Here is a 25,791-nt window from a genome sequence, read left to right as displayed (position 1 = left end):
ACATATGGATTCTTTACTTTTGAGACTTCTTGGATGAGACACTGCTAATTTATGTTTACCATCCACAGCTCATATGGACTTAAGATAAATCTTTTTTCTCCACAATTCAGATTCTGAGGCTCATCCTGTAGATTTAGCATTAAGTGGGGTATTTATTATGCTATATTAAATTGTTTAATTGCACTTTGTTTTATTCTAATATATCTTTTCACATCTCTTTCAACTTCCTGTCATTTACTTATCTTACCTGAAGGTTCCCTCCATTTGTCTTCTATGCATGATGCTGATTGAATTTCAAGATTGATTGATTCTACCTCAATCATTTCTTGGGTTTACCATGTTTTCATGTTTTGTCTTTCATCACATTTCATTGGGGTATTTATGCATGTCTTGGAATACCCATGATACAGATTTTTATTTTCCATTTCTCAGGACACTGTTTAGATTTTGTTTTTTCACTAAGGGATTCAGTCCCAGTTTTGTGCATTTCCTTTTGAATTTGTTTCAGTTCCATGTGTCTTTTGTGGGATGGTCTGCATTTTATCAGACTTTCCTAATTTTGGTGATTTTTTCTACACCATTCATTGGATGTCTGATTTTGGTAAGCTCTTTCCAAATGGGGGGTAGTTTCAATATGCTCACATACTTTTACAATCAGCCTAGGTTGTTAGGTTTTCTGGTGGGATATGTTAATCCTGTTTCATATCTCACATTCTTATCTCTTTTGGGTAAGAATTCTTAAAAACATCTCCATAAAGAACCATCAGTTCTCCTCCTCAAATGCATTCTATGCAGATATGTTATCCATTCATTTTATTTTCCTTTTAATTTTCTTCTTTCTTTCTATGTCTATTTGTTGTTAGCTGATCACATTAGCTACAACCTCGGGTTTACTACTTCCTCCTTCCATTTGTGGATTATTTCTTTTCCTTGGTGATTTTTGTTCTTGTTGCTGAATGACTTTTTGCCTCATCACACTTTCTTCAAATGAGTGACATCTTTATCCTCCAAATTTTTGGTGACTCTGCTTTCTGTAGAATACTTTTCCCTGTTACATCCCCTCGGTGTGGATTCCTGTAGGCGGTGAGGGGACCTCCCAGGGAAAGTTCTGTTCTGTTTGGTTACCTTCTTTGGGATCTAAATGTCCACCCATGTGTTTGCTATGCGTGGTAACCTGTGAAGGGGAGGAGAGGATCCTGTTGGTTGAGGGGTCCAACCTTAACACACCACTTTGTCCTTGAATTCCAGTAGACTGGCAGCCTTTGGGTGGCCCCCCTTGGGTCAATCAGCTGGTCCACTTAGGCTAGAGTTAACCAAGTACCAGTGTTGGAAGTTCTCAATGTGTGTTGTGAACATTGTGCCTGATGCTGGTGTTTGGGAATGGTGCCCACGAAACTGTGGTGTTGCTGCATTGTCCTTGCATGACATTGTAGTGCGTCCCCTCATAGGGCTCCATGGCGGGTGGGGTCAGTGGGTACCGAAATTTTTCTTTTTCCTATGGATCCTCCTTCAAAAATTTCAAAAAATTAGTGAAAAACCAGTCAATAGGTAAACGACCACGTCTTGAAGACTCTGAGCAGCAATCTTCAACATCTGTAACACACATAATTCATTTTCTTATATTACATTCTCTTTCAGAAAATGCTTCAGAACAAATGTCCCCCTTTTTTATTCAGAAAGGACTAGAGGGTCTTGCTGGCTCTCCAAAGTCAGTAAAGAAGCTTTGATCTGCAGACATTAGTTGAAACATCCACAACCCAACACAGTGAACTCATCTTTAATTCAATGGCAATTGGGGATATACCTATTGAGGTTACCCCTCATGCTACCTTGAATTCATCACGAGGAGTTATTGTTGAGAGGGATTTGAAGAATGTCCCCGAGTCAGAGATTCTCGCTGGTCTCTCTACTCAAGGAGTTTCTGCAGTGAGGCGCATCTCCACTCTCAAAGATGGAGTTACACTGCCAACAAATACCTTCGTTTTGACATTTACATCATCACGTGCACCTGCCACCATCAATGTAGGTTATCTAATTTAAAATGTACGGCCATACATTCCAAACCCTCTCCGATGTTTCCAGTGTCAGAGGTTCGGCCTCTCAAAGACATCATGTCGTGGTTCCCTGACATGTGCTCATTGTGGTGGCAAGGACCACGATGCCTATGAATATGACATGGACCCATATTGCTGTCAACTGCAATGGTTCTCACCCTTCTTACTTTTGTTCTTGCCTAAAATGGTTGGAGGAAAAAGAGGTGCAGCATTTGAAAACAACTCATAACACTAGTTATCCTGAGGCTCAGAAATTGCTGCCCGCCATTCCATCTCAGACATATGCTGCTGCACTTCATTCCACAACTACAGTGGGAGTGCAGACAGATCTCTCTGTGCCTTAAAAAGAATCATTTTCAAAACAAATGAAAAGCCTTTTGACCTCCATGGTTAAAAAGGTTGATGAATCGACTTCCACACCCATCTCTGTTCCTCCCATACAATCCAAGAAACCTCAAGATCCACATCCTTTAGTTTCAAATACAGTTATTTCTTCTAATACATCTCTTTCTCCCACCCCAAAAGACAAAAGAATCATTCGTTCATGTCCTCAGTCACTGGAATCCCCTTCCAATAACAAAGACCTGCCCAATAGACTTAGGGCAGGATCCATGGAAGTTGATAGACCTCCTCCCACTAAGGACAGTAAGGAAAAAGACGTGGTCATAAACAAAAGGGTTCTTCAGCCACTTCGCCTACTCGTCATTAAAAATGGCCACCTTTATATGATGGAACTGTCGAGGTTTACGTTCTAATATGGATGACATCAAAACACTGATTGCTTCCTACCATCCTGTATGCTTTTCCTTACAAGAAACATTTCTAAAACCTGCTGATACAGTCACCATTCAGCAGTTTTCTCTGTACAGAAATGACAGGCTGTGTGATGGATGAGTACATGGAAGGGTGGCACTATTGGTTGATCAGCATGTGCCCACCCTGTCTTTGTCACTCAACACACCCTTGGAGGCCGTAGCCATTTGTGTTTCCTTAGGTCATACCATCACTGTTTGTTCTCTCTACCTGTACCCTGGAGAGAGACATGATCAATCAGACCTTGATGCTCTCGTTGAACAGTTGCTGTCTTTTTTTCTAATCCTGGGGGACTTTAATGGACACCATCCCCTCTGGGGAAGTGCTGTTATTGATGGGAGGGGTCGCTCTGTAGGTCGTATGATCTCTGATCACAACCTTTGTCTTTTCAATACTGGATCTTCCACTTATTTTCATGCACCTAGTCAGTCCTTTACCGCTATTGATCTCTCACTTTGCTACCCTTCATTATTCTCCCATTTTTCATGGAGGGTGACAATAATCCACTAGGCAGGGATCATTTTCCTCTACTTTTGAGAAAGACTGACCGTGGTCGATGCCACCCTACCCGTGTGTCCCGGTGGAAGCTGGATCAGGCAGACTGGTCCACTTTCACTGCTCTCACAGAACTTGATCCTGCCATCATGAATCAGCTATCAATAGACGACTGTGTGGCAGTGGTAACTGGCTGTATTATACAAGCAGCTGCTCAGTGTATTCCTGAAACCTCGACACGTTTTCCACAATATCCTCGTCCGTGGTGGAATCCTGCTTGCCGCTTAGCACGGAAGGCTCAAAAAACGGGCCTGGAATACTTTTCATAGATATCCCACACTTTCGTACCTCGTCGCTATCCAACAGTGCACATGCTAGGTGGGTAAGACGTCAAAGCCAGAAGGAATCTTGGATTAAGTTCATAATTAGCATATCTTCTACCACAATTTCCAAGGTCATATGGGACTGGATTTGAAAGGTTAGTGGGCACTACAATTCTGTCCTCCTCTCGCTCTTACTCTCTGATGGTCAGGAGGTGGCTGATGTTCAGAGCATCGCTGATACTGTAGGTGAAAGCTTTTGCCAGGTATCTAGCACTTCTGCTTGTTCCTCCACCTTCTTGGCCATCAAGACTCAGGCAGAGCATTCACCTCTTTCCTTTCGAACTTACTGTCTGTTTGATTATAATTGTCCCTTTACACTGGTGGAACTGAAAATGTCCATTCATCGGGGTAGCAGTACATCTGTTCCACCTGATGATTTACACTATGACATGCTGCACCATCTATCTCCTGCTTCTCTTGATGTCCTTCTAATTGTCTTTAACTGGATTTGGCAGGAGAATGTTTTTCCTGATGCCTGGTGCCAGGCTGTTATTTTACCTTTCTCTAAGCCAGGGAAAGATCCCAAGATTCCTGCAAACTACTGTACAGTTTCTTTGACGAGCTGTCTCTGTAAGACCTTAGAAAGGATGGTTAATGCTCGTCTTGTGTGGTTCCTTGAATCAAACAACCTCCTCTCGCCCACCCAGTGTGGGTTCCGACGACAGCATTCCACCACAGACCACCTACTTCGACTTGAAACATCAATCAGAGAAGCCTTTCTCAAATGCCAACATCTTGTATCAATATTCTTTGACATTGAGAAGGCTTATGACACAACATGGAAGTATGGCGTTTTGCGAGACCTCCATACATACGGGTTATGTGGCCATTTACCCATATTTATTAAAAAAAATTTAATGGACAGGAGATTCTAAGTTTGTGTGGGTTCGACACTTTCCCGTTGTTTTGTACAGGAACTTGGAGTCCCTCAGGGCTGTGTTTTGAGTGTCACACTTTTCAGTATAAAGATAAATGCCATCATTGAACAACTTTCTCTCACTTTTGCGAATGGGATGTATGTCGACGATTTTCACATCTCGTGTCAGTCTTCGAACATGAGATATATTGAGCGGCAATTATAAACTGCCCTCAATCATGTACTTAAGTGGACTATGGCAAACGGTTTTAATTTTCCTCTCTCTAAAACCGTTTGCATGCACTTTTGCCACCAACGGGGTATTCACCCTGATCCTGAACTTAATATCGGTGAAGTTTCGCTGCCACTGGTCCCTGAGATCGAGTTCTTGGGGCTTATCTTTGACCGTAAGCTGACCTTTATACCACACTTAAAGCAGTTATGGGTCAAATGCTCAAGAGCACTGAACATCCTCCATGTCCTCTCTACTGCCAGTTGGGGAGCAGTTCAGTGTTCTATGTTAAAGGTATATCGTGCTCTTATTCAATCAAAACTCGACTATGGATCAATGGTCTGTGGCTGTGCCAGACTTAAGGCCTTAAAGATGCTGGACCCCATTCATCACCAAGGACTTCGACTCTGCACTGGGGCTTTCCACACCTCTCCAGTTCAAAGCTTATACGTTGAATCTCATGAACCTTCTCTGCACTTCTTCATTTGCAACTATCTTTACTATATTCTTTGAAACTTCGTTCCTTACCAAAGCATCCCACCTGGGGATGTGTTTTTTTTCCTCAGTGGGCCGTACTTTTTCAGAACAGATTATCTGCCATTGCTCCTTTTGGTCTTCACATCCAGGCGCAATTGGATGAATTGGGTCTGCCTTGGATAACATTGCAGAATCCACAGGTCAGCCCATCTCACCGTGGCTTATTACAGCCCTCAACTGTGACCTTTCTTTCACTCATCTGAAAAAGGCAGATACTTCAGATTGGAAGTACCGTTTTTTTATTCAATTAACATCTTCCAAACAATCATTCCGTTCCAATTTATACATATGGTTCCAAATCAGATAATTCAGTGGGCTCTGCCATGGTTTGCTGTGGTTCGGTGGTTGCATGCAGAATCCCCTCTACAGCTTCTGTGTTCACTGCTGAACTGTACGCCATATCTCTTGCCCTGGGTCATATTGAAGCTGAGCAGTACTCCAACTGCACTATTTATACTGACTCGCTTTGTTCTCTACTGTCCTTGGAATCGCTACACTTTGGCTCACACCCTGTTGTCGCTGATATTCAATGTTATGAATTTCATGCTTAAAGCAAGGAGATGTATTAACAGATTTGGCTAATAGTCCTTATATGAATAGCAACATACAGGGCTTGAATTTAACACTGGCACACCAGCAGGTTACTGGTTAGTATTGCATTTTATTTAGTAAAATTAACAGCCCTTAAAACATTGATAGTACACACTTTAGAAAGAAGATTTGCAGATACATGCATTTCAGTCATTTATATTGCAAGATTCTGCATATAGGAGGTAATTATAATTGTGATTAACAAGGTTGTTTTTCTCCCTAGTGGCATATCAACAAGGTCTTGTCATCTCCATTTTTGAGGTTGGTTGTGTACCTAAGCTATGTATCAGGAAATGGAAAACAAGAGTGCAGCTCAACTCATTGAATTGGTTGCTGAAGCCGTTCACACATGGGCGAGCTGCCTAAACTCAAATCAGTTAGCATCTGCAGGACAGTTTTTTCACTATCTTAATGTCACAGATGATGCACTGAATTAGTTACCTATTGGATGTGATAATACAATAGAAATCTCATAAATTGTGCATTTGTTTTCTACATTCTTCTTAAGTTGCCCATGATTAACACAAAGTTTAGACATATAAGCTTTTAATGCTTTGATTGCTTTTGGAGTTTGAAGTGTAATTTTTTATAATATATATATTTTTTTAGTATAGTATGGCTATCAGTTGTGGGATACTGTATACTTTGTCAATACAGGTATGTATGATCTAGATACAGCAGTTTCTTCCCGAATCAAGCATATTTTAGGTATTGTGAAATAGTTATAATAAAAATGGGTTTTAATATTTCAAAATATTTGAACATGAAACTTTACTCAAAGTTTATGCAAGGGAGTGACAACTGCACCTCTATGTTGTGGAAGAGGGGATAAACTGATGTTTCTGTGAGACATTTCAAGTTATGGCTGATTAACTTGTATACAAAAATTACACCATAGCGTAAGGCTTCAGCTGAATTGGATAGTCAATTTAACGTCAGCTTTGTTTGTATCTCCTTGTCTTTTGTGAAATGGTGCTTGTGTTTGTACATGAACTGGATATATATGTATAATTATTATGAACATTTAACACTTCAAATAATTATGAAACATTTACAGTTCATTTTCTAGAATTATAATATTATTGCCAGTATAAGTTTTACAATTATTGGTAAGAAAAAGTATAACTAGCAACTGTTTGCTGTCTTTGAGAATTAAGGTTGAGACCTAAGACACAATGTATAGTTTGACCAATGGTTAAGACTTGGCTTTTGCAAAACACAAGATGGTATGGTATGAAAGTGTAGGTACTATTCACTATTTTTTACAAACAAAAATTAGGAGATGTGGTCAGGAAGTATAGTTTAAGGAAATGTAGACATGAAATGCCAGAATTCAAAATTTTGTAACTCCATTTTGTTGTAGATTACTTTTTGCTAGGTAATACATTTATTGTCAGGTTTTAAAATTTTATGGGATAGTACTAGTACTATTAAGTTTACATAAACAGTTATGACGAGGTGAAATGGTAATGACAACAGTTATTCTTTATTCCACTGTTATAACTGTTTATCTTATGTAAACTTGTATGTTGTATAATTCTTAATTTTTTAATGTTACAATATAGCATGTAGTCTCACAACTGTCAGCTCTACTGATACATTTAACTGCAGTTACACCTGTACTTGTTCTTTGTATTAAAAGCACACAATAATAATTTTATTTTTGTATCTATGAACATTTTCTACATGTCATTTGTTTGTGTTTATTGACATTTTTAAAATAATAATAACATTAAAAGAGAACAAATAATCATTAATTCAGAACTTTTTTATTTGGACATCACAATACAACATTTTGTTGGATATATATTCTTCATTAATTATATCATATTATGAGTGCATGAAAATGAAATAAGAAACTGTTTTATCAATATATTTTCTTATTCAGTATTAAATCAATTAAGGAACCATGAACTTGGTCAAAAGGTTTTATGAGTTAGATGAAAATACAAAATTGAGATCAGTTAATGCACTCATTTGTTCCAAAAGAGATTGTTTATCACTTTTATATGTCACTAAAAACTAAATTTTCCATTTAACTTTGGGAGTTCACTGTTACCTGGGATATACACATTAGTTTACCTACAGCTTATGTCTTGTTAAAGATTTCCTCTTACCATTTGTGTACAGGGGTTGGACAAGAAAAACATGCTCCCTCTTGCAAATGTTATTACTTTGTTATGTCCTTTATTAGATGAGAGAAAAATATGTAAAACTATGTTTATTAGACACAGTTAATGAGATCTGTTTGAATATTAACGTATTTTTCAGTGCATGAGACACCCCAATTTTGATGTCTGTGTTTGAAAATATTTTTCAAAGTTATCATTTATTTATTTGTTTAACATAAGCATAATCTTTTATTATTTTTTATAATACTTAAAAAGTAATGTACGCAATATAATAAAATATGATTGTTTCACACATATACATCAAAACATTGTTCAATCATTATGAAAACTTTCAAATTCTTCTTTTTCATCACAGATTTCACTGAAAACAAGTTCTGAAAGTTCACTCTCACTTGTACTCAAACAATATTATCTTTGGTGCCATTAAGGCAATTCTTTTATGTGAGCAAAAAATGCTGACATCACATTTTTTAAATACCTTTTTATTACAGTTTCACAACTTTGGGGAAGGAAAAAAGGTTTGGTACTTTGAAACATTCAGGAAACAAAATAACTGCTTACTTGCCATAAACCTGTCCAAAGTCTTTAAAAAACAGTGTTAAAAAGGAAATAAATTAAGGCTGTTCCATACATTCAATGCAAAAACATTATTCATTCATTATAAAAACCTTCAAAATCTTGTGCATCACTGCATTCACTGCCACTGAAATCAAGATCTGAAGGCTCACTCACCTGAGTGATCACTTTCCTCAAACAGGATATCATCTTCACTACCATAAAGAAAATTACTTTTGCCACATTTCTTAAATGCCTTTATTACAATTTTAGTCTTCACTCTGTCCCATGAGCTTTTCACCCTCTGTCATCCAATTGGAATGCTTGGTCTCTTCCTTCTTTTGGTAGGAGTCACTTTGAGGTTGACCATCTGCATCCATTTGTTGAACTCGTTGCACATGAAGCACTTGAAGGACAAATTGATAGATACATCCAGTGGTTGTAATTGGCTTGTTAGTCCACCAGTTATAACAGCCAGTTAGGTCTTCATTTGGGCAATTTTTTTCTTAATTGGATCAGTCTTATGTGCTCTAAAAGAATCCCATACAAGCAAGGCTGGGGCTTTCAATAACCCACTTTGACATTTAACCCTCACTTTGTCTAGCCACAACTACATCCCATCATCCATCCATCCATCCATTGGGATGGAGAAGAAGAAGAATACCACTTGGCAACTTCTCTTATGGCAAGGTGTTTCTTTTAAATATCAGTTTTGGTGGAAGTTTTAAACTGTTGGCACAGCATGATAATACTACTTACTATGTAATGGATTTTCTCATGCTCACTTGTTTTTATAATTATATTCCTGGTGCCTCATCCATATTAGCAATTTGAGATAGCCCAAAATTTGTTGATTTTCTTGTGTTGATTATATATGCATGGGATTCTAAAATTTTATTCTCAAGCCCTTCTGGCATCCTTTGTGCTATTTTGTTTTTGTTCATATTACTAGGTTTTTACATTTCATGAATCTGTAAGACCAAGGTGTATAACAGTAAAATCATCATAATTCTTTTCCTTAGCTATCTTTTTTTCCTTTGAAAATTATCATTTTTGTTGAAAGTACAATGCTTTGACTCATCTGTTCTGTTACACAAGGGTACAATTTTTCAAGTTCTGGCCATTTCAGTTTGTTATATCTGAATTGCATTTACAGCCTTGAGCTAACTGTAATTGTTCTTTTTGCTCACGTCAAGGAAGAATTTTTTTTCAGTTGGTGGTGGGCCTCAAAACACTTTCAGCTGCCCTGTTATCATGTTCCTTTTCATACTTTATGACATCTAGCTTAAATTTTATATTGTAAAAATGTGTTTTTAGCTTTGACATGGTGTTCCACTTGATATATTTTTATATTCCTTAAAATAATGACTTTTGTGTCACATAAGGCTCGGTATGTCCCCATCTTTTTCACAATACAAAGAATGAATCTGCCAGGCCAGTAAACGACCATGATGCACTTCACACCATTACCATGCTTACCTTCTGATTGAAGATGGCCTAGGAAGGTTGAAATGTCGTTCTCTCCTTAACAGTAAGTATTAATACCCATACCAGCCATTCTGAGATGCATAAACTTGTTAATGTTTCCTTTGACATGAAGCCACAGAGATATATACAACAGCATAAGCCCCCTTTTTTGCTCTGTGTTGATGGTGATACCTATAGGTCTCTCAGTCAGCCATCATGGTGTGTACACACTCCTCGTATTTTGAACTCGCATTAGAAGCCTGTATAGATTTTTGTGCTCACAATTACTGTCAGTTTCTAAACTTGTATGTTTTGATTGTGTTCTTTATGGATATGAATTTAATATTGTTAGTACAATGTCTTATTTGTGCCCCCGTTACAGAATGCTCTTCTACAGTCATTTACATAACCCATTTTCTTTTGCCTGTGAGAGAAAGAAAACAAGCTCAGGGAAGTGGAATGGTTGATTAAGCCAGTTTGTAGTCCTTGCTGTACAAATTTCTTTTAAAATCTGGTTAGAGTGATGTAAGCTTACCAGCTATTAAAATATTTGGTTCAAAGTACACTTTTATGCAAACAGTTTTTAATGGGTTGTAGTATAGATTTAGTTATACTTACATTATCAACAGTAATTGATTACACTTCATTATTTTCATTATTAATATTGAAATGTAAATTGTCATAAATGCAAATTAGATATGGCCCTCATTTAAATGTATGGTTTTGTAATGAAGAACTTATCCATCCATGTATATTTTTATGCTTCACTGCAGGTAAGACAAATAGTCATAGCTTAATTCATATAGGTTTCAATAGTATTGTTTTATTATGCCTACTTTAAAACACATTTTTTAAATTAATTGGTAACATATTGATAATCAGAAAATCATACAAGGGTGTGAAAATATTTGATACATTAGGAAGAACTGTTAGACTGGCATATAGTTAATGTTAAGTTTTAATTTTAGTCCACATTTTGTACCTTACATTTATATTGTAATAGTATGAGCACAGTTTCACAAGCAAAAACTATGGTAGTGTAATTTCACTGCAGTTGTAAGCTATAATATACTATCTCATCATTGTTGCTATATTGTGATCAGTTGTGACAATTTCATGACAAAGATCATATGATGCTAAGATTTTGTGATGTATATCTTCATTAGAATGACCGTATGGTTCAAAGCCACTGAATACAGTATAGATAACAAAGTGATAGTATGGTAAAATATGATCTTAACTTTTAAACCCCTAGCTGTGTTCTGCTAAACTATGATTATATTATGGTGATCGTTGAACGACAATTTTGTACTGTGATGAGCTGTGTTGTACAACATTGATACGATGGTCGTAATATAAGTCATGTTGTACAATCACAATACTAAGCATAAAACTTTTGTCACTAGTAGCCTGTTATAGTATGGATTTTATTATGATAAACCATGATAACATTACATGTTTTTTTAGTAAAACAATCACTAAGTTTTAATATCTAATTACAAAATAATTCTTCCACAAGTAAGTAAGTAATTTGGCATGTGTAAGTCTCATACTTTTTCACTTTATTATTTTGTGTTATTGAGCTTGATATGTGTTTACACACACCCATACATGTATAGATGTAAAGTTTAAAATTACTTTATGCAAATATAGAATTTAATAAACCACTATTGTCATTTTGAACTTATTGCTGATGATCTGAATGTCAATAATATTCACACTTCTTTTTGCAGTATGTTTGTCAAATGCAGTTAATTCTATTTTTGAATATAGAATAATTCTATATTCATGAGTGTTTCCACCATCACTGGATTTGCAACACTGTAGTTATATACTTGCTCAGTACACCATTGTTATGATATTATGTAGTGAGTGATTCATTAAAGAATTAAATATTTGTAGTTAAAGTAAAATTTCACTTTAGGATATAATTCATCTAACATTTAGTAAATGTAGAAGTAGTGAAATATAACTTGATCTTGCTAGTTCTTACTTTTATGCCATTTATAGGTATTTTGTAGTTATGTCATTACTCACTGTCATTATTAAGGGTAGTAGGGATCTTTAGATCCATTACCTTTATTTTAGTTGTGTGGGAAATAAGTGTGCTCTGAGAAAAGTCACTTTTACCAGACAGATGACAAATTTTCTACCTGGCCAGTATTTGAGAGATTTTAGTTTTGAAGCTGTTGCTCAAGAGGTTTTAAAAAACTGGAAAGCAATAGATTGGTGCTACAGAGTGACCCATAATAGTATATTATTGTGTGTTTGGCATACATATGATTATGTATTAATTACTGAATAAAATGTATGAATAGAAATACTTTTCCTGTGAAGAGGATGTGGGAACAATTCTAGGAAATTGTATGGTGGGTAAGTGTCACATTTTAGATTTTCTTTGTAAAAATTAGCAGCAATTATTTAATCTTTGAGAGATTGAGTTCTCAACATGAGATGCTGGAGTGTAACATCATAGATGAAGAGAAAGTAGTCATGCTGTTTTGAAGTAACAGTACTCATATGTATGCATGTTACAGAGTATCATGGAGCTATGCTCCATGAAAAGTTCTTATGATTGGTTTGTGTATATGTATGCTACGTGCTATTTTTCTGAGATTCACTATTCTAATTATTATTTTGTCATTAATTCCTTGAAGTTGAAAGTGATCTAGAATGATTTTTGAAGATGATGGGTGTGTCATATATTAAGTTTGTCTTTCATGAATTGTGGAAAATGTTTGGGGTTTCAGTGAAATAAGCATGTTTTGGATGTATTAAGGTCAATCTGCAACTTGCTGTGATCCTATTTATTGAATCTTGTACTCTGTTAGCTGCACATGAGGAGTTACAAGATGTACTCTCTACCACTAAATAACATATTGTGATGCATGAAGTAGCAACAGGAGAGGCTCACATAGTCACTGATAAATACTGTGTAAATTAATAGGCTTAATACTGCATCAGATTTGGATGGCTGAGATAGCAGGTTGTTGGTGGAAACTTTAGCAATGCAGTCTCAAAGGAAACTTGAAATTAATTAAGTATACCTTTGGTATGCTGTAAGTGCATAGGTTGTACTTAGTTGAGTTGTGTCAAATGCTTCATTTACATCTAAGGATGCTGGTATTGTTGCATGATTACAGTTGGAAATGTGGTTTCTCCAAGTCTTATCAGGTGATCTCCTGTTTCTCTGCATTTTTTCATACATTTTGTATTTCATTGATTATATTGTCATCCTCTTGTAGTCACGTTAGTCATGTAGTGATAATTCATTCCAGATGATGCTTATGCAAGTAGTAAGGCTTAGAGAGAGAAAGTTGTTTTGGTCTTGGGAGTTGGGGCTTTTTTTTAAAGTAGTAAGATCGTTGATTTCCGTATTGATGGGTTGTAGAAATATTGTGCAGAGACTAAAAATGTTTTGGACATAGTTAAGGTGGTGCATTCTTAAACACTTGGTTTGGTATTCTGTCTTTATCTTGGACACTATTGTTATATTTCTTCTGGTTAATATTTGTGATAGCTTCTGGTATAGTTATGTCAACCTTAAATAGTTTATATTGTTTATAGCTAACACCTACTTAGATGTTTATGTATGAAAATGCAAAAAGATTAAATTGAGATATAATTTTTGTTTCTGTGTATGATCTCTCGTAGGTAGTCTGCACCAAGCTCGTAGATTGAGATAATGCTGTTCAATGTTACAGATGTATGTTAAAAAGACTGTCATGGACAGAATAGTATTTTTTACATGTTGCAGTAATAATCACATTTGTATTGAATTGTTTATGGGTATGTTAACATGACATTTCTCTGATTGAGTCATGCTGACTGTTGTGATCTTGGAGCATCATTATAGGACCTTTGTGGTGTTGATTGTATCTTTTGTACCAGCATGATGTTCCTTGTAGCAATGGTAGTACGTTGACATACTGGAGGCATGTCATGTGCTGGAATTGGTTCATTCACTTGAATGCTTAGTTTTAGTGAAGTTATTAATTGATACTGAGTGTTTCCTCTTTATGAGGGAGTGTAGGGTGTGCATCAGGTGCTGTTTCTTGGGTTATCCCATTGGTTGAATGTTTTAAAATTTGATAATTGAATTGTAAATTAAATGCATATTGATTTTATTTGGGTATTTTTCTCCCAAAGAGTTAGACTCTGTAGATAGACACGAGTTAAGTTTTAATTTTAGTCAAATTGATCATATTTGGTATTCCACATTTAATTTTCATAAAGGAGCACAGTTTCACAAGCAAACTATGGTAGTGTAATCTAAGAGTAGATGTCAGGTATAATATACTATTTCATGATTGTTGCTGTGTTGTGATGAGTTATGGTTGAGTGTAATTTCACGACAAAGGTCATATGATGCTGAGATTTGGTGATGGACACCTTCATTAAAATGACTATATGATAGTAAGCTACGGAATACAGATATATGTGATAATAAGTATAGAACAACAAAGCAAAACATTTTAAATAAAAGGTGTAAAAATACCCTTTATATACATATCTCAAAGAAATAAGCTTAAATAATCTTATTTGATAATCTTAAATGATTACTGGGATTGAAACCGGATGTGTTGACAATGCTCATTATCATATTCTGGGCTCAATGTCGGAACATCTGAAACAATAGTATTAATGCATCACAAAGCACCAACACTAGCGTGAAAAAGGGTAATGATAGAAATATCATGCTCAGGTGGATGCCACCAGGTTAAATGGTTTCTTACTGTATGATAAGAAACATGTTTGTAACGTATTCAGTAAGTGTACTATGTTAAATGAAGATGCTCTATTCTAATGTGCTAAGTTACACTGAATGTAAAATTTTATATATGATGGTTTTTCTAAGAAGTGCACCACATTAGACTGAGATCGCCTGTACAGTACGTTTACCCTAATGCACAACACCCTTTTTCTGGCTTGCTCTGGTGAATGGCTTCTTTGTGTCACATTTTAAGTTAATAAATACTGATTATTCTACCTGAATTATAAAATAGGTGTACCATAAAATAAAGGAATAAATAACTTGATGAACATTTTACACAGTAGAATGAATTTAAACTTCTGCATGATAATATATTATGAAACAACTAATTAGGTTATTATGTAATCGTGAAGTTTAATACCTCTCGTACACGGTCGGATTTGATGAAATGTCAATATATACACATTGTGAGATTTTGTCTACATGTTTACACTGATAAATTATTATTTAAAAGTTTTTTTCTTTAATTAGCTTCAATAGTCTTTGAATGCCTTATGAAAATTTCCAAGGAACTAATAGCTAAACTACAAGTAAAATGAAGCTAGTAAAATTATGCCATTAGATATTGGATTTGTGTAATTTATACGTCTTTTTTTCTTGTGTCTGTTTGTTTTTGGAATTTTGCACAAAGCTACTCGAGGGCTATCTGTGCTAGCCGTCCCTAATTTAGCAGTGTAAGACGAGAGGGAAGGCAGCTAGTCATCATCACCCACCGCCAACTCTTGAACTACACTTTTACCAACGAATAGTGGAATTGACCATCATATTATAACGCCCCAAGGGCTGAAGGGGCGAGTATGTTTGGTGCGACTGGGATGCGAACTAATTTATAAATAGTTCATGGGTTTTTTGACAAGCTAACAATAAAAACGGACTAGTTGTGGATTAGTTATGTATTGCAAAATACTGGGTGACTTTTTTGTGTTAAATTTCTGGTATGGCCCTTCACATGTAGTTTACTTTTCTTTAGGTCATTTATGGGTCACAATGCTGTATTTTGATGATCTCGTCACCTGATTCAGTATACATAGGTCATTCCTATGGCGTTGGTTTAATGACAGCTGAGTTTGACATGATTACTGTAACTGTGTTGTTTTGGGTGGCTTCTGTTCAACATGTCTCTGCCTTTCCTTGTGCAAGACCCAGTGTGATTTTGAGTCTCGTTTTCTTGAATTTACGTTTTCCACCCCAGTCTGTTACAATTACCCTCAGTACCACTGTTTGCCATGTTTTTTGGGAATACATGGTTTTTCTTTCTTCCTTCTCAGGATTCCTGGGCACTCTAATGTATATCTGTAGCAACTAGCAATCATTGTCCTGTTATTCCAATGATATTGTACATGCTCCACATGCGGTTTTTACTGCAGTTAGTGTGCCAATTGTGGAATGGTATTTATACCCTTGGGACTGAGCTTCCACACGTACATGGAGCACTGATTTCCTATTGCCATTTCCAAACAGGTGTCAGATGGTTTTTTTTATCAGCTCCTTCTCTAAAATATTCAGGTGCAATGGTTGAACACTTTGAAGAGGTCTTTCCTTCTTCCTCACGAATATTTTGTACATCTGGGTGTTTTCTTCAACATCTATACCACTTGTGCACTACCTTTTCCTCTCAGACTTTATTCTATGGCACTGGCTTTTCTGACTGTCCTGTCTGCTCCCTTCCTTCTTACTGGCGACATTCTATAGCCTTTGGGGAGTGTTCATTTCTGATATCTTTCAAACCTTTTGGCAAGGCTTCTTCCTAGCCTGTTGAAATTGGTTCCCTACATTTTCTCCAGCTACAGGTGGTCCCTTCCAATCCTCTTTTCTTCAGTCCCAACCTGCTACATCAATCCAGTCAGTGGTGCTCCATTTTTTGTGAAGTCTGTGACAAGATTTTCCAGTTACTTTTGCAGAGTAACTTCACATTTAGCCTGTTCTATTTTGCCCTTCTTTAGCCATCCATATACATAAATGGAGCATATTTTCTCCTGAGCACTGACTTGAAGCTACTGGGCTTTTCATCCAACAGTTGCCTCCATTTCTGAGTGTCTCATATGTCTGTTTCAGAGGGCTTCTCCAATCTTCTTGATGTTGAGTGTTGGCTACCATTATCCCATACCTTCACTTTTAACTGTCTCTGCATGGTCTTCACTTCCTCTGTTCTTTCCATGTTCATCCATTCCTTTCTTCTCCATTGACCACCAAGGCATCCATTGCTCCCAGTCTGAGATATTATCATGGGTCTTCCTGCCCTCACATTATATTCATTTGCACCTCTGTTCTCTGTTTGTATGTTCCATGTTTCACCTCTATTTGATGTCATATTTCTTTCTCCTAACATCTTGTGGTTATTGTAGGTCAGATAATTTTGTCCACAAGTTTATCATGTCCTTTTACCATTTCTTATTACTTTTCCAGATCATACTTTCCTTCCTTCAGCCTCTGTGGTTCGTGATGTTCAGGTCTCCTTTATCCTACTTGCCTGTCCTTAGCTTTTCATTTCTGCCCTCCTCTTGAACTGGGTGGACTCCTCTGTCTTGCCAGTACCCTCCATTATGTTGCTTGCTTGGTTGCTTTCAGGGTCTTCATTCCCATCTGTTTCACCCTTTGCAACCTTTCTGTTCTCATGATCCTTTCCAAGTTAGCCTAACCACTTGGGTGCCTCTCCTCAGATGTACTGATATTTTCCTTTCAGTTTTGGATGATTATGGGGGGATATGTCTGTGATTCCCTTATACTGGTCCCTCCTCAAATTCATTGTGGGATTCAAGCTAATATTGTGAGAAGAGGGAGAGTATTGTGTTTGAAGTTAAAATTTTCCTAAATGAATATATGTTTCTGATAGATACTTCCTTTCTTCACTCTTTCCACCTTTTATTTCAACTATCTTCCAGTGTTTTTGTCTTCTGCTAAACTTTGCAACAATAGTTTGACAGTAGCCCATATGGGGAGTTACGTGCATTACACGATAGTAGTACTCTCATATTGGTGGAGAAGTGATGCATAGTGATTTACATGAGAGACATGTTGGAACTTTGGATTCTAATAGACGGAGGGTTGAAAACTTGTTGTATGCATTGAAAAACAAAATGAGAAAAGCTAATCTTGTGAGAGGAGATAAGTACCTGCTGTGAGTATCATTTTCATTTTGGAAAATTGTAACTTTCATTTTTTCATAACATTTATTAGAATTCTGACTTCCTAGATATGCTTATTTCCCAAAATTCACATTAAATCAAAATAGTGTAAAGGCTCAAACCATCCACTTTTGGTGTTCTGCCACCCTTCTTCCTCACTGTCAGTATTTTAGTTTGTAACTATTGTTTCTCGAAAGTGAGGATTGTACTAGAACAGTAGAGTGAACAACTTGCACTATTGTAAGCAGCATAGTATAATTTGTGAGGTTGGTTACATGATATTCACATGTTCTGAAATGATACAAAAGTAAAGAGGTATAACAGACTGCTGTGCTATTAACAAAAATAAATAGTAATGCTCAGAGAGCATATTGAAGTTGAGTAAGAGGAGGTAAGAACCTACTGGAATTCCTTTTCCTTGTAGGAAAATGTTAACACTCAGCCATCAGAGAAGTGTTGAACTTTTCTGGCTCATGCTTGCTGGTTTTTTAAAATAATATTTTATGGTCACCCACTGCACTGTTTCCAGTAAAAGACTTTATCTGGCTGGTGGTCCAATGGGGTTTTCATGCTGTGGATTTTCCCCTCCCATTTTTTCCTTTTAGTAGACAACAGGAGAGTTACCACTTACCAGTGTCCACTTAGTGAGGTGGTGGACAATGGAGAATCCTCATCAGTTGGGTTGAGCACATATAGTGAGAATTGGAATGGTGGTGACACTTTCAGTGTGGTAAAGGTCCCTCACAAAGTACACCCCAGAACTAATCTGCCCTGCTGTTGCAGCTATAGCCTGTTCAGTACAGTTGAGGCATGCACACATGATGCAGTCTTTCTGCTTTTTAATGACACTATATATATTGGCCTGTTAACTGCTTATCTGCAGGTGCTTGGATAGTCATGATATCATTCTATTTGTCCTGGTAATACATTGTGTTCATTTGCCTTTCGTCCCCTTATGTTGAAGAGTATATCTTGGACAAGATGAGATGTTGTCTTCCACTTGTGTGCTCCTATGGAGTCCTTGCCATCACATGATACATTTCATGGATTTATTTTTGGGCACTTTTAGAAGGAAGGTCCTCTAGGTAATTTCTTGTGCTTGTGTCTCAACTATTTCAACATGGGAAGTTAGCATTTCCATGTGCATAACTGAGTTGTCTCAAAAGTTAATATTTTCCTTATATGTAGTTCTATCAAACACATTAATTTAGGTGAATATTATCTCAAGTCTAGTGGCATACAAATCTCATATGCAAAGATGCGAGGTCGATAGCATTCTGTATGTGGAGTTTAGTATCTATCAGGAATGTATTTTCAGGTAAGAAAAATGTTAACTTCATATGGACATCAATTTGGAAAAGTGGACGAGTTTCCATTTCACCTGGAACTTCAGTTCTTGTGTGTGTGCAAACAAAAGTCTTACCTTTGAGTTTCTGGAAGTGATGTGTGTAAATAATTTCAACCATACTTATATGATAAGGCTGAGCATAGTATGGTAGTTAATATGCTGGTCTGTGGAACTGAGATTCTGTGTTTTTATTTTGTTTTTGCAAAAGAAAAAAAGAGTATTTTGCCATGCTTATAACATAGAACTAAGCATGTGTGTGACACTGAAAACATAAGTAGTGAAGAGATTCTTGTTTGTAGTTAAGAAAGAATTATTCTTACAGATTTATTAAGAAAGTTTTCAACGACCATTCATAGACTGAAAACATAATGAAGAAATAAAAACAATGATATGTTTCAATTACATTTCAAACCTGAAGAACCAAATATACAAGTTTTATGAACACCTACAATTAATGTTCACTCATGACAAACCAAAGCTTTCAGGAACCTTCTTTGTGAAACTTAAGAAACAGATACACATTGTCTGACAAGATTCTTAATTGTTCTTGTAACAAGCAAAGTGAAAAAAATAATTTAGATTAGACAGATTTTAAAATAGGCCAAAATGCTCAGAGGTCTAAAAAGACTTGAAAACTAGCTGTTGATGAATGTGCTCGTACTGTAAATAGCTTTGTAAGCTGGAAGAATTAGAATATACTAGATAAAGCCTAGCATTTAAAAATAATCATTCACATACAAAATGAATTTGAATAAAAATTGCAAAACATGTATATATTGAACTAGATTCCTGTAAAGGTAATGTAATATCAGGGTGTTTAAGAGTTAAATCAAAGAAGCTTAAGTCCAGACCTAACATTAAAACTTGGATAAAAGAGCTCACCATCGCAGAAGGATGTCAGTGAAACATCAGATTAATTCTCCTATATGATAAAGAAACAAATTTGAAGGCCATCAGAAACTTAATAAAACAGCAGTTCTTAAGATAATTTTATATAAGATTTAATTACTTTAAAATTAAAGAGTGGCATGAAAATTTTATAAGAATAACTACATAACATTTATTGTATTTAATATTTTAAATGAAATAGAACATGTAGTATGATGCATTATCATAAGGGCTTTTCAATGAATCTATTAAAAACATATATTTTTAAAATGCTCCTGTTTTATTATGTATTATTGTTACTATAAAAATATGATAAAAAACAGAAGTTTATGGAAAAAGGTAAAATCTTCACTGTTATACTGAACACAACCTGATACTTTTTGGAAAATATAAGAAAACTATTGTGATTTCAATAATATTGTGACTTTATGAATGGTTCAGTTGGGAATATCAGTTTTTTTGTCAAATTGATTATGCAGAAAATCTATAAAAACATACATTTCTAGCCAATAAGATTATAAAAACCCTGCGGTTTCCTGCTACAGCTTACCTTTCTTTAAAATAGACTTTGTTTTCTTGCTTATTTAGTTTATTTGTTTATGTTTACTTTTTAGGAAGATTATTGACAGAAGAAAGTAATGAAATGAAAATACCAAACTTCTCCAGTTTTGATCTGTATCAGCCCTTGTGGTCAGAGCATGAAGACAGGCAATGCCATTTGTTGTTTAACATAAAAATCTTTTATGAAAAGGGTCCTCCAACAACAGAAGATATAAGAAATTATTAGTGGAGATCATATTAATTATTATAATGTACAAAGAAAATTATGTGCTGATCAATACATTTTGAAATAAGACTTGTGTAGACTTTACACATTTTATGATGTATAAAACTAATTAACAAACCTGTGAAGGTGGTAAGAAGCTACTTTTGTTTATCAAGATGATGATGGAACATTTTGCTCAATACCAGAGTTTATTAAACCTGCTAGGCTTCAATGTACAGAAAAGTTGTAGGAACACTATTATATCGGTCGTTTAAGAAGTGACAAGATGGAAGGTGTGTAATACACTAGGTGATAGAAAATTGCATGTTGTTGTAATTACAGTTGTGAAAAAGGGAGTTGGAAAGTTTAACATGTGAATGATAATGGTTTAAGTGCTTTTATTACTTTGGTTTGTATGCACACACACATTATTTTCTTTTTGTTATACATTTTTGTAAAAATATTGTAAAATAATCATACCTTCATGTTCCTTTGATGTTGAATAGTGGAAAAAATGGGGTTATTATGAGCCATAATGTTGATCCTTAAAGAATATCTGTTTGTTTATTTTTCAAATATTTTTTTTTGCACTTCATCAGTTTTAAATTTAAAGAGATTTCTATAAATCAAACGTTAATATAATCATAATTTGAACAAATAGAATTAATCATTTTATGCTCACCTGAAGGAGGTTCCCAAGCCTTTGACACTCAAAGAACATCATATACAGAACAAGCAAAGAAAACTATCTTCTATTTATGCTCTTGAATAGTAAAGACTTATTCCTCTTTTTACTTATACTAACACTTAATGATTCCATTCTAAAATAACTGTATTTGAATTATAATAATCTTGTCTTCAGTGTACTTATACCAATACTTGACATTTCAACACTTTAGTAATTGTACTGCATGTGGGTTATCATCAGTTGAATTATAAATTGGATAGGAATAACCTTAACATTGATATGAAAGAATAGATTTTGATGTAATAGTTGATCAGTCTCTAAAACCATCCGAGGAATGTACTGTTGCAATAGGATTTTAGGTTGTTACTTTAAAAATATTAAATAAAAATCGAAAGAAGCTATAATTTCATTGTACAGGCCACTAGTTATGCCACATTTGAAACATTGTACTGGGCTCCTAAGGAAAGACATTGAATTGTTGGAAAGGGTTTAGAGATGGGATGCTGGAATAGTGCCTGAAATGGAGGGGTTTTCATATGAGGAAAGGCTTAAAACTGTCAACTTGTTTCATTTTGAAAAACAAGAAGAGTTAGAAGGTGTCTGATTGAGGTGTTTAAGATTCTAAAAAGAATTGATGATGTTGATGCATCATCATTTTTATATTTAACAGTGAGAATAGTATAAGTAGGGGACACAAGAATAAATTTTGGCAACATTGGAATCATCTTCAGTTCAAATAATTTTATTTTTCTAAAAGGGTTGGTTGCCTTTGAAAGGTGTTACTTTTACCTTGGTTTATTTATCAATAGACCTTTATTTTTTTGTCAGTGTAATGTTGTTCTTGTTTTCCTTTCATATAGCAACAGCATTCTTCATTGAATCTTGTCAAGGTATCAAAATAATTTTGAATTCTGAACTAAATATCACTAATTTGTGTCATGTTTTAAACTTTATAGCTGGGTTCCTACCTTTACCCATCACAATTGGGTGTTCAATCATTTAAATTTTAAACGTCATCTAATGGTTGGCTCCATGTAACTTTTGGTTACTATTGTTAGCTGACAAACATTTGATATTTTTTTGTGGCAGAATTCTTGCTCTTTGATCCAAAAAAAAAAGAACAAAAAAGAAGCTGTAATCTACATTTGAAGTTTTAGGTATTTCTAATTCAGTATGAGGTGAAAGTAGACAGATAAGCTTTCATGGTTTGTTTTTCATATGTAAAGCTTCTTACATGCATAACATAATAATATTGGTAAAAGCTGATTTTGGATCCATTTTAATTCTTTGGGGATGAAGTACTTATGGTAATGTAAGAAATTTATATCTTAACTGAATTCGTAAAATAATTATTTGTAAAACTATACAACACATTCAAAATTTCTTTCATTCTTTGTTTAAGATAGTCTGCACAGCAAAACTTGCAAATGTTGTATATCAAAACACACATGGATGATGATGTTGAAGTTCAGCAGTTGTTTGCTGTTGAGGTAATAAAGAAATTGTAACACTTGTTTCCATTCACTGAAGATGGCAAAAGTATGAGCAATATACTTTAGATAAGATAACATTTGAAAAATGTACCTAGAATAGTCTTTTAGCAATTGTTTTGCATAAAAACAGAGAAATGATTGGACCAGAGAAAGAGTCAGTCTTGACTTCTCAGCTACTTTACTGTCATCATTATAGTTTTGTAAAATTGTAAATAGGATAGCTTGATGGCAGGAATATACTTGGTATACAAGATTTGTGCTCAAATGTACAATCTTTACAAAAGAATATTATTGTGAAGGCACTGAATGGTAACTATAGCACATTAAACTATTATGAAGTTTTAAGAAAAATATTTAAAATGACTTTTGTTGTTTAATACAATTTATCAAGAAATGTGACCAAATAACTTGCAAGTTTATGAAGATATATACATAGATATATTGGAAACTATTTGCCCAATTTGATTATTCTGTTTGAGTACTTCAGGAATTCCTAAATTACTTCCAGGTGACTCTTATTCCTGTATTTCAAATACATAATTTGTTTTACCTTATACCTTTTATGCTTTAACAGGTGTATTTGAAATTAATTTTCTTTGGGCTTAGTAGGAGCAAAGTTTATCCTAGCAAACTGTTTGAACCGTTAACTTATGTTTAAATTTAATATAATAATTAATTTAAAAAGTTTCATTGTTACAGTTAACTATTATTGCTTTACAAATCTCCCTCCCCCAGCATACATGCGTTATATGTCACAATACCAGTAATTATATTACATCTTTAAGCAACAATATTACAAACTTTAAGAATGGAAATGTTGGGAAAAGTGAGTTTCATGTACTAGCCCTGAAGAAGCTGCAAGGTCGAAACGTCGATTGAAATAAAAGTTCTCTTGTAGTTATCTGGAGTTTAGAACGTCGTTTCTTTCCTTGCGTTATCATCTAAATGTGAAAGAAAGACCCGTTATGGCTACCTTCAAAATGCTATAGATTAGAGACAATCCCTTATTCATACGAATATAAATTATTCCAGAAAATGACTTAAGTAATGTTTTGTTGCACACGCGTCTCTGCTTTTCTCTTTATGTAAATATTTAGCGTTTTAATACTTTGTTCGACATCCACAGATCTGTTATCAATTTGTGCTGTACCTAAAGTATATGTAAAAGAAATAGGCTTTATTGACTTTTAAGCGTAACGCTGACCTCTGCCTAGTGCAGGTACCGAAATTCGATTTTCAGCGTTATAATCTCTTGCTTTTAGACCTTCCGCTGAGCCACTTGGAAGGGGAGGAGTAAATATTTTATGTTATTGCACACAAATAAACAAATGCAAGACTTAAATCAACAGCGGAAACTTAATGTAGTAGTCTTCCAATACATGTATAAGATTAGTGTATACTGCACTGCACCAGAACTATAAATATCTTCACAACTGTACCTATTCTAACGCTCATATACTTAAGAGACAAAAAAAATCACGCTTTCATTTAATTGGTAGCCTTCAATAATTCATCGTTACTGTTTTATCGGCTGAATCCATGTCAAATTCAGCACTACAATGAGCCACGAAATACATCAGGTTGAATCACACGTTACAATTATACGTATTTTAAAGTCTCACCAAGACACTGCTAAACATTCTTCTGGACGAAGTAAATAACATTATCTAGAAAGAAACAGATCTTATCTCATAATGAAAAAAAAGCAAAATTATACATTGGTGGAAAGTCTATGTAAGTAGTAATTACAATGGACGCTCCACATTACCTATACATCTTTGTAACCGTCTTGAAGCTTTGCGGAAATTAAAATCTTAGTCTTGACTAGTAAATCTAAGGTTCAGGTAATTACCGGAACTTTAGCAGTGAAAACTAACTGTTCAGCACTACACAGCTAGCCACTGCCTGTGCTTAACATGTGTTATCGATTTTCAGATTATTCAGACTGTTATTAATTACTTCTTTCTGCTTCTTACTACCGTAAATAGTCATATTTTTAACAGCATTTTTAGCCTATTCACTAAGTGTACTATGTTAAATGAAGATGTTCTATTCTAGAAATGTGCCAAGTTATACTGAATGTAAAGTTTTATATATCATGCTATATCTAACAAGTGAACCACGTTAGACTAAGATCGCCTATGTAGAACGTTTACCCTAATGCAGAAAGCCTTTGTTTTGGCTTGCTCTGGTGACTAGCTTTCTTATTCAGGGTTTTAATTATTAAATACTGATAATTGCACCTGAATTATAAAGTTGGTTGCTCATGAAAATATCTGTACCCAAGAAGAAAATAATAGATAAAATGACGAACATTTCACACAATAGAACGAATTTTAAACATGTGTGCAGTAACATATCTAGCAACTAATTAGGTTATTATGTAATAATGAAATATCATATCTCTCCCACATGGTTCGATTTAATGAAATATCAATTTATACACAATGTTAGATTTTCGCTACACGTTTACACAAACAAATTATTATTTAAAAGTGTTTTTTTTTTTCAGTATACTTGAGTAGGCTTTGAATGCCTTATGAATAACTCCAAGGAAAGAATAGCTAGAATACACATAAAATGAAGCTAGTAAA

General features: G+C 35.0%; 1 long non-coding RNA gene across 2 annotated transcripts in view; it reads left to right on the top strand.

Moving 5' to 3' along the window:
• Positions 1-21,649, top strand: part of LOC143226167 (uncharacterized) — a 28,434-nt gene extending 6,785 nt beyond the window's left edge. For both annotated transcript variants that reach the window (XR_013014408.1, XR_013014407.1), the window contains exon 4: positions 20,865-21,649. This is a non-coding gene — a long non-coding RNA (uncharacterized LOC143226167). The remainder of the gene's footprint in view (positions 1-20,864) is intronic.
• The last annotated feature ends 4,142 nt before the right edge of the window (positions 21,650-25,791 follow it).

This window comes from Tachypleus tridentatus, chromosome 9, assembly GCF_004210375.1.
Source record: "Tachypleus tridentatus isolate NWPU-2018 chromosome 9, ASM421037v1, whole genome shotgun sequence".
In the NCBI taxonomy this organism is placed as follows: domain Eukaryota; kingdom Metazoa; phylum Arthropoda; class Merostomata; order Xiphosura; family Limulidae; genus Tachypleus; species Tachypleus tridentatus.
Note: the sequence above shows the minus strand (reverse complement) of the source record. Positions and strands in the feature narration are given on the sequence as shown.